The following is a 9663-nucleotide window of genomic DNA, read 5'->3' as shown; positions in this document are numbered from 1 at the left end:
GTTATTTTATTTATCTTTATATACTCTTCTTTTTTCCAAAAATAGATTTGAAGTGCCATGAGTTTGTTCAGAGGGACCTAGTCTAAGCGGGCACTTGGCAAATCTGTGTTTCCATCTTCCTGCCCCCAGCACATATATGTCCCTGCCCTAGACCCCTAGATTGTGCCCTTCTCAGCTGTAGGTCATCTCAGCCCTGCTGAGGTTTGACCGGTCATGACCTTTCTCAGAGGGGTTTACATTTGAAAAGCAAGTGCAAGGAAGCCCAGGCACCCTAGTTCTTACATGCTGTGGTTCCCTGGAGCCCAGTGTTCTGGAAGATGGTCCCAGATAACCTTTCACACATTCAGTCAGCAAATATTCACTAGTGCCACGGTCAGGGATACAGAGGAGGAAATGAGAGTCATGCCTTTAAGACCTAACCAGTTTTGGGGAGACAGGCAAATTACAAATAACATCAGTGCAGCATTGGAAATGAGAACAAAATAACATAGGAAGCCAATAATAGGAGCTGCCATTTACTGAGCACTTATTATGGTCAGGAGTTCTGCTGTGTGCTTTATTATACATTAATTAGCACCTCAAAACCTCACCAGGACCCTGTGAGCTCCCCTTTTACAGATGAGCAAATTGAGGCTCAGAGAGGTGAAGCCAGGTTCCATAGCTCTGAGCCAGACCTGTCAGACTGAAATCTGCCTGAGAAATCAAGGAGGCTTCACAGAAGAGGCAGCTTCTACATTGAGACTTGGAGGGTGAGTCACGAGATGGCCAGGGGGAAAGGCTGCGGGGGTAGGGGAAAAAGATGGCCTTTCAGTTGGTAGGAACCAACTAAAGCTCAGCACTTTTAAGGAATGGGGGGGGTAGTGACTGCTCCTTCCTCCCTCCCAAAGCCCACGCCCTGGGATTCCCTAGCCCCGGTAAGGAATCTACCTGGGATATCCAAACCAACCAGGAAGCCTGTGTCTTCTCAAGAGTAATGCTATTCTCTCTGGCTGGAAGCATTTCTGGGAGACTGACAAGAGCACATGCCTGGGAAATAAACCCACCTGGGTTCAGATCCCAACTTTGTCATGTCCTAGCTGTGTGGGCAAATTGCTTTCCCTTCCTGAGCCTCAGTTTCCCCATCTATCATAGCGGGATAACACCATGTGCTAAGCTTGTTCTAATGATTAATTGAGAGGATGTGGCCAAATCTCCTGGCGGTGGGCATGGTACAGTACGTGGCAGCTGTTATTCTTATTAGGAAGTACGTGTATGAAAGCTTCAATTCCAACTGGTTAATTTGGGGGCCGAAACATTTTCCATGGGAGCAGATGCCCGATGGTGCTAATGACAATCTGTGGGCAAAAATCTCTGCAGGATGTAACGAGGATGAAATTGAAGGAGGAGATTCATGTATGCAGAGCCCTTAGTCTGATGTCTGGCACGTAGGGGGTGATGCTCCAAACACGAGAGCTCTCCCTGATATTTATAATTCAACAAGCTTCCTTGTGCAGACTTAAAACGGCTTTAGTGCAATGTACATAACCATGATTTACTGAGGATTTTTTCAGGAGTCATCTCATGCTCTCTATCCAGGGACCTCTACCTGGTATAATCATTTTATCTCTCTTCACAAACCGTGTTCTGTGTCCTTTACAGAACAAGTTACTTTTCTGGCAAGCCTGAATTTGTAACTGGAAAAGGGATACAATTGCTTTGGAACCAGAGAGCCCATGTGTGAGGTTGTCATGGAAACGGTTTAATGTAAGTTCTCTTTTACGGTATGCCCAGCTAAGTAATTGATCAGGAGGGAAGGGGAGACTCTAGAAGCCGTTTCCCCCCAAAAAAGAAGAGTTGAAATAACTAAAGAAAGGCTAACAGAATGAAGAGAAGTCTTTTTCTGCTCAGGGAAAAAAAAAAAGTTAGAAGGGTCATACCACTGGAGAGGACAGGGACTGCATAGCTTGGAGCTTTCTCTTCTCGATTTTTTTCTTCTGTGCATGGATTGAGATGGTGGGAGTGAGGGTGGGGTGGGGTTGGAAAAAAGAGTGAAGGGAAAATAGTAAAGGTAATTAGCACTCCCGACTAAAAGTAGGGGGTGTTTATGGCAGTAAGGACACCACTGGCCAGTAGGAAAAAAACACATGTCAGGACTACTTAGTAGGGTGTTTGAAAGTCCAACAGAAGTATGTAGATGTACACCCCAGGAAGTTTTAGATGGTTAAGAAATGAAGAGTGAGTTGAAGATATTTCTCTTGTAGCCAGAGCCCTAAGCCAAGGTTAAATCTTTTGGTAATAGATAACAGTGAAGGATTAGTGATACATGGCTACTTGTGTTAAACTAATTCTTCCTCTAATTGCATGTATTTTAAGATATTATTATATAGAACATTAACATTTTACTAGTGTTTCATTGGTCTTTTTAAAAAATTGCTTCTCAGGGGCGCCTGGGTGTCTCAGTGGGTTAAGCCTCTGCCTTTGACTCAGGTCATGATCCCAGGGTCTGGGAACGAGCCCCGCATCGGGATCTCTGCTCAGCAGGGAGCCTGCTTTTCTTCCTCTCTCTCTCTGCCTACTTGTGGTCTCTGTCTGTCAAATAAATAAAATCTTTAAAAAAAATTGCTTCTCAGAAAAATAAAATAAAATATTTTTTAAAATTGCTTCTCGGGGTACCTGGTTGGCTCAGTGGGTTAAAGCCTCTGCCTTCAGCTCAGGTCATGATCCCAGGGTCCTGGGATCGAGCCCTACATCAGGCTTTCTGCTCAGCAGAGAGCCTGCTTCCTCCTCTCTCTCTCTGCCTGCCTCTCTGCCTACTTGTGATTTGTCTGTCAAATAAATAAATAAATAAATCTATTTTTAAAAAATTGCTTCTCAGGGTACCTGGTTGGCTCAGATGGTGGAGCATGGGACTCTTGGTCTCAGGGTTGTGAGTTCAAGCCCCACATTGGATATGGAGATTACTTAAAAATAAATCTTAAAAAAAAAAAGTAAAAAGCAAGGCTTCTCTATTCACTGACCATACCTTCTGTCAAACTTTCAAATTATCTGTCAGTTGACAGAGAGCGACCGAGTGTCTAATGGGCACTAGGCCCCATGCTCGGCCAATGGGTAGCTAGAGATAATCAAAGAAAACAGGATTTCTTCCCTCATGGGTTTTATAGCCTAGTGAGGGAGGCAAATATTCAGTGAAAACACACAATGAAGTGCTAAAAAGGACAAGTTCAGCCATGTGCAACTCTGTGTGAGCAGAATAAGAGAAGTACAAAATAATAAAATAATAAATAAAATAATAAAAATAATGAAGTACTAAAATATCACTCATTCAGAACATGAATCCCAAAACTCCAAGGCATGAACATCAAGAATTAGAACTCAGGGGGTGGGGGCAGGCACCTGTGTGACTCAGTTGGTTAAGTGACCTTTATTTTGGCTCAGGGCAGAATCTCGGGGTCCTAGAAGAGAGCCCCGTCTTGGGCTCTGCAGACAGTGGGGAATCTGCTTGAGATTTTTTCCCTCTCCCTCTGCCTCTCCCCAACCCACCCACCGCCCCATCCCCTCCTCATATGCACATGTGCACACATGCTTTCTCTCTCAAATACACAAAAAAATCTTAAAAAAAACAATCAGAATCCTGGCGCGCCTGGCTGGTTCAGTCAGTAGATCATATGACTCTTGATCTCAGGGTCGTGAGTCTGAGCTCCACACTGGTCTTAGAGATGACTTAGGGAAGTAAAAGAATTTTTTTTTTTTAAGATCTATTTATTCATTTGGGAGAGAGTGTTCATGTGCGGAGGGGCAAAGGGAAAGGGAGGGAAGTAGGTTCTTTTAAGCACAGATCCCAACTCGGGGCTCAACCCCATGACCCCAAGATCATGACCTGAGCCAAAACCAAGAGTAGGAAGCCCAACTGACTGAGCCACCCAGGCACCCCAAAATTTAAAATATATATATTTAAAAAAAATAATTATAATCCTACTCACATTTCTGAATTCAGCAAATTTAATTTTTTTTTATTTTTTTATTTTTTTTAGTATCCTTCACAGACAAGGTATCCAACAATTGTGATCTTTGCCCACAACAAGCTCGCACTGTAAGTGAGGGGACAGATATGTGGTAATGACCTATCCGGTTCTGTTCTTAGCTGACAGTTCTTGAGCCATTATTATGGGCCTGGCATGATGCTAAGCACTGACATACATTATCTCAGTTAAACTTCACAATAACCCCATTATATTGGTGTAGCATTATCCCCATTTTTCATATGGAGAAACTGAGTCACGGGTTGCTGAAACACCTTATTCAAGGTCACACAACTTGTAAATGGTAGAGTGGGGATCTGAACCCGGGCAGTGAAGTTCTAGAGCCTAGTTACCAGCCCACGGTCAGCTGCCAATCAGGATGTGGGGGCTTCTATGTGAACCTACTTTAATTCCTTTTTTTTTTTTTTAAGATTATATTTATTTGACATAGAGTGTCCGCACTTCTTGAGCAGCAGGCAGAGGGAGAAGCAGACTCCGCACTGAGCAGGGAGCCCCTCATGGGGCTCGATCCCAAGATCCCAGGATCACAACCAGAGAAACAGGCAGATGCTTAACTGACTGAGGCACCCGGGTGCCCCTGTTCGAACCTACTTTAGACACGGATATTGGTCAGGAATTTGGAAACGTCATACTAGGAAGGGTTGGGAATGGCCAGAATCTGGAGCAAAAATTCCCAGAACTCAGAAGGGCTCTGGCATAAGAAGAGAATCCTTCGCAGTGTTGGGTGCCTCTAGCCCGTCTGCTCTTGCTCAGCGGCACCATCGGGCCTGCTCCGGAAGGTATTTACGCGGCCTAAAGTGCTGGAGGGGAAAAGGCTCCCGGGGTCGCACGGTCAGCTGGGCAGGGGCCAGTTTCCATGTTTGCAGCAATGGAGCAGCCACCACACCCCCGTGGCCGCTGGAAGTGGGCCTGGAGACAGGAGAGAAACATAAGAGGCTCTGGGAAGGAGGGCACGGAGGTGACAAACCCGGGTTGGGACCCTTGAGAGTCCCGTTCGCCAGTGACCACTGTCCTCCCCTGGGCCTTCTTCCAGAGGTTCCCACTGTTTCCATAGAATGATGTTTCCAAGTTCCTGACCAACGGCCTACGGTGAGGAGATAGAGTCAAGATGTATGACCTCGTTGAAGGTCACACGGCCAAGATGTGAGGGGCCTGACCGCAAATCCTGTCTCGCCACCCCCCTCCCCACCCGGCTGTCCCTGCCCTTCCGGGCCTCAAAGGCCCCCACACTGAGCCGGCGCCCAGGGAGCAGAGGCCAGAACAAGGCACCGTCCCCTCCCAGCCCATCCTACCACTGAGCCCTCAGCCAAGTGGGTCTGTGACTGATGGAGGCAACTATTTCTCTGAAAAATAATTAAAGCCAACTGGGCACTTGCGGCCTCAGCTGCTGGGGTGACAAGTGCTGCCTTGGTTATTTCTGAAATAATTAATGACTGTGCTTGTCTAATCTCACTTGAGGTGTGAGGAGAAGGAGCAAGCCGGGGGTGCGGGTGCTGCCTCTGCCCCATGAGGGACTGGGAGGGTTATTTTTATAAACTGAGCCTGGGAGCCTTTGTGGAGACAGCCCCTCCCTTCCACCTGTGCGGGCTACAAGATGGCGGACAGGCTGCCTGCGGGTCTGGCTGAACCCGCCTGGGGTGTTATGCCCTCCCAAGAGATGGTTCTAGACACTCTTTCCCTTGTGCTCAGGCCCACAGATTCCCCCACAAAAGCACCTGTGCACTGTCCCTGATCAGCCACACCCATGAGGTCACACCATTGGTCATAGTACAATTAGTGTATCCCATTCTACAGTCTCACCCCCTTGCCACAACCCCACAGCGTCACCCTCCTTGCTGTAACCCCACAGCGTCACTCCCCCTTCCCTGCTATAATCCCACTGTGCCTAAGGCCAGCGACTTGGCTGTCACATCTACCACATGCCAGGCCAATAGCATCGTTTCCTCTCACAGCATCTTCCTGGAGTGAAGCTTTATCACCCTCATTCCCATTTTGCAGATGGGGACACTGAGGCTTAGAGAGTCACCTGCCCAGAATCCCATAGGTAGTGTGTGGCAGGAGTGAACTTGAAGACTGGAACTGTTGGACCCCGGAGCTCTGACCCAGTAAGTTAATCTCAGAGAGCTCGCAGGTCGGTGGAAACCAGGCCACCCAGAAATCCCACTGGGATGAACCATTTGAGATTCAGCCCTGCCCTTCACACTATGAGAGCAGAGTGTCAGAGGGATGTCACTGGAGAAGAAAGTCACCGATGAACTCCTCCAGAGTTCATGAAGATGGGACTCTCAGGAAGACGGAGCAGCTTTCCAGGGGCCACACTCGTGCACAGCCCTAGGCAGCTGGAACGGCCTCTGTGCAGCTCAGAGCCTGGCACAGGTCCCAGAAGCCTCTGCTCCTCACCCTGCTTGTGTCTCACATAAATACATGTGAGTGTATGTGTGCATAGTATTAGTGACCTCTCTTTCCTTCCCTTTTTCCCTCCCTTCTTCCCTTCCTCCTTCCCTCCCTCCCTCCCTTCCATTCTTCTTCCTTTTCTACAAAAAAAAAAAAAAATCATTCTTTATTCTTCTGGAACATATTTTTTTCATTCAACAATATATTGTGGACACCTCTCCAATATATTTGGAACTGCATATCCTTTCAAATTAATCTAAAATGTTAATAAGTAATGCCTTCGCATGGGTCAAAATTCCAAAGATACACGAGAGCATTCAAAGCTGGGTTTCCCTCCCACTTCTCTCCTCCAGGCACCCGGTCGGGTCTCCAGAAGCAGCTAGCGTTGCCTTTCTCATGGACCCCCTGGAGCTATATGAAGCATGGGTAAGAAAATACTTACTGTCCCTCCCGTTTTCCGTAACAACATATTATCGTATGTACAAAACATACAGTATATCCTGTTCTGCTTCTTTCCTCTTTTACTTAATACCATGTCTAGAGTTCATTCCTACCCATATGCAACACTTTCTTTCTTTGTAGTGGTTAATAACAGCCTATAGTTAATAACATCCTATGGGATGTGGACTAATATAGTCAGCCCTTCTCTCATTGATGGACCTTTAGGTTGCTTCTAGTTTTTTGGTTCTTTTGTTATAAAAAGAGTGTTTCCACGAATCTTCTGTATACCCATTTCCTTGGGTCTCCAATTACTGGGTCAAAAGATGGGTATACTTTAAATTTCATTTTTTTGGGAAAATTTTATTTATTTATTTATTTGAGAGACAGAGGGAGAGGGCACAGAGGGAGAAGGAGAAGGAGGCTCCCCGATGAGCAGGGAGCCCCATGTGAGGCTCGATCCCACGACCTGAGCCAAAGGCAGACGCTCAACAGATCAGGGGCACCCAGGCGCCCCTGTACTTTAAATTGTAATAAATAGCACCAGATTAAATTTCCAAAGGTTGTAGCAATTTGTGGGTTCACACTTATTTTTATTTATTTATTATCTTATTAGTTGCTAACATTGTTGGCAATCTGATGAGAGAAAATAGCACTTCTAGTTCTGAATGTGCATTTCCCTGACTTCTCTGCGAGGCTGAGTATATTTTCTCAAGCACTCTGGCCATTTGCATCACCTTCTATGACTTGTCTGTGCCCTGAGCCTGTTTTTCCAGTGAGTTCTTTGTCCTCCTCCTCACTACTTCTTGGGTATCCTTCCTTTGTTTTATGTAGAAATATTTTCCCCTAATTTGTTATTTTGACTTTGTGTATAGTGTCATGCACCATGGAGAACAGTTTATTTTTTGTGTAGTCAAATCTGCCAAGCATGATCATATTTTAAGGAAAAGAAAGTTATTTTTATCTTAAAAGATAAACATTTTAAATTTGGACAGTATAATTTCAGCGTGAATGCTGATTTCGCTTGCCTGCCAGATGCTTTACTATTCTAGGTATTGTGAAAGAGAAAATAGCAGAGGTCAATTGATACATGAAATCTTCTGATACTGTTTTGTTTCAAATGATCCCCCACCTCCCAGTGCTGGTGTTGTGCTGGTGCTGGTGGTCCTGGTTCTGGTGGGAAGTTCACCTGTTCTGGGTTAGGGCTATGCTCTCTTCTTAGTTATGCTATACTCTACATTATCTCGTGTGATCCTTATGACAGCTTTTGGAAGTCAGCTTTTTTTCCCCTTTTTTTATTGAAATATAATTCACAGGTCATAAAATTTACTTTTTTTAAGTGCCCAACTCAGTGCTTTTTTTATTTGTATTTTTATTTTTTTTAAAGATTTTGTTTATTTATTTGACAGACAGAGATTACAAGTAGGCAAGAGAGGCAGGCGGTGAGAGAGAGGAGAAAGCAGGCTCTCAGAGAGCCTGATGTGGGGCTCGATCCCAGGACCCAGGGATCATGACCTGAGCCGAAAACAGAGGCTTTAATCCACTGAGCCACCCAGGTGCCCCAGTCAGTGCTTTTTTTAAAAAAATGATTTTATTTATTTATTTGGTAGAGAGAGAGAGACAGCGACAAAGGGACAGGGAGAAGCAGGGTTCCCGCCCAGCAGGGAGCCCGATGCGGGACTCCATCCCAAGACCCTGGGATCATGACCTGAGCTGAAGACAGAGGCTTTAACCCACTGAACCACCCAGGCGCCCCAATAGCTTTTTTTTTAAAGAGAGGGAAGTGGAAGGGAGGGACAGAGGCAGAGGGAGAGAGAAAATGTCAAGCAGACTCCCTGCTGAGCATGGAACCCAATGCAGGGCTCAATCTCACCAGCCTGAGATCATGACCTGGACCGAAATCTAGAGTCAGATGCTTAACTGACTGAGACACCCAGGCGCCTCTAAATCCAGATTTTTTTTTTTTAAGATTTTATTTATTCGTTTGACAGAGAGAGATCACAAGTAGGCAGAAAGGCAGGCAGAGAGAGAGAGGAGGAAGCAGGCTCCCTGCTGAGCAGAAAGCCCGATGCAGGGCTTGATCCCAGGACCCTGAGATCGTAACCAGAGCCAAAGGCAGAGGCTTAACCCACTGAGCCACCCAGGCGCCCCCAGAATATTTTTAACCCCAAAAAGCAACCTTCTGGTAGATACTGTTCTCATCCCCGTTTTACAGACGAAGGAACAGACTCAGGGAGGTGATGTAATCAGGTCTGGATTTGAACTCAGCCCTATCACCAGTGCTGGCCTCCTCTGGACTGAGATCCATGATGCTAGACCAGGGATTGGCAAACTTTTTCTGTTAAGAGCCAGATAGTAAATATTTTAGAGTTTGTGAGTCACTCAACGGGTAAGCGTTTTTGAATTGAATTTAGAGCAAAAATAACTCCATATGAGGAAGTGTTTCTAAATGTCTGGTTGTAGGTGAAGGTTTTGCGGAGGTATTCACATAGAGGGCAGACAAGTAGAAACAGTTTCATTTTGTTTTAATTGTGGGGGGGGGGGTGGCTGGGTGGCTCAGTCTGTTAAGCATTTGCCTTCAGCTCAGGTCATGATCCCAGGGGCCTGGGATCTGACTCATTGCCCAGCAGGAAGTCTGCTTCTCCTTCTGCCTGCTGCTTCCCCTGCTTGTGCTCTCTCTCTCTCTCTGTCTGTCAAATAAACAAATAAAATCTTTTAAGGATTTTTTATTTATTTGACAGAGAGAGAGAGATAACACAGAGGGAAAATGAGAGGGAGAAGTGGACTCCCACTAAGCAGAGAGCCCCATGCG

The sequence above is a fragment of the Neovison vison genome, chromosome 2, assembly GCF_020171115.1.
Source record: "Neovison vison isolate M4711 chromosome 2, ASM_NN_V1, whole genome shotgun sequence".
NCBI classification, from domain to species: Eukaryota; Metazoa; Chordata; class Mammalia; order Carnivora; family Mustelidae; genus Neogale; species Neogale vison.
Note: the sequence above shows the minus strand (reverse complement) of the source record.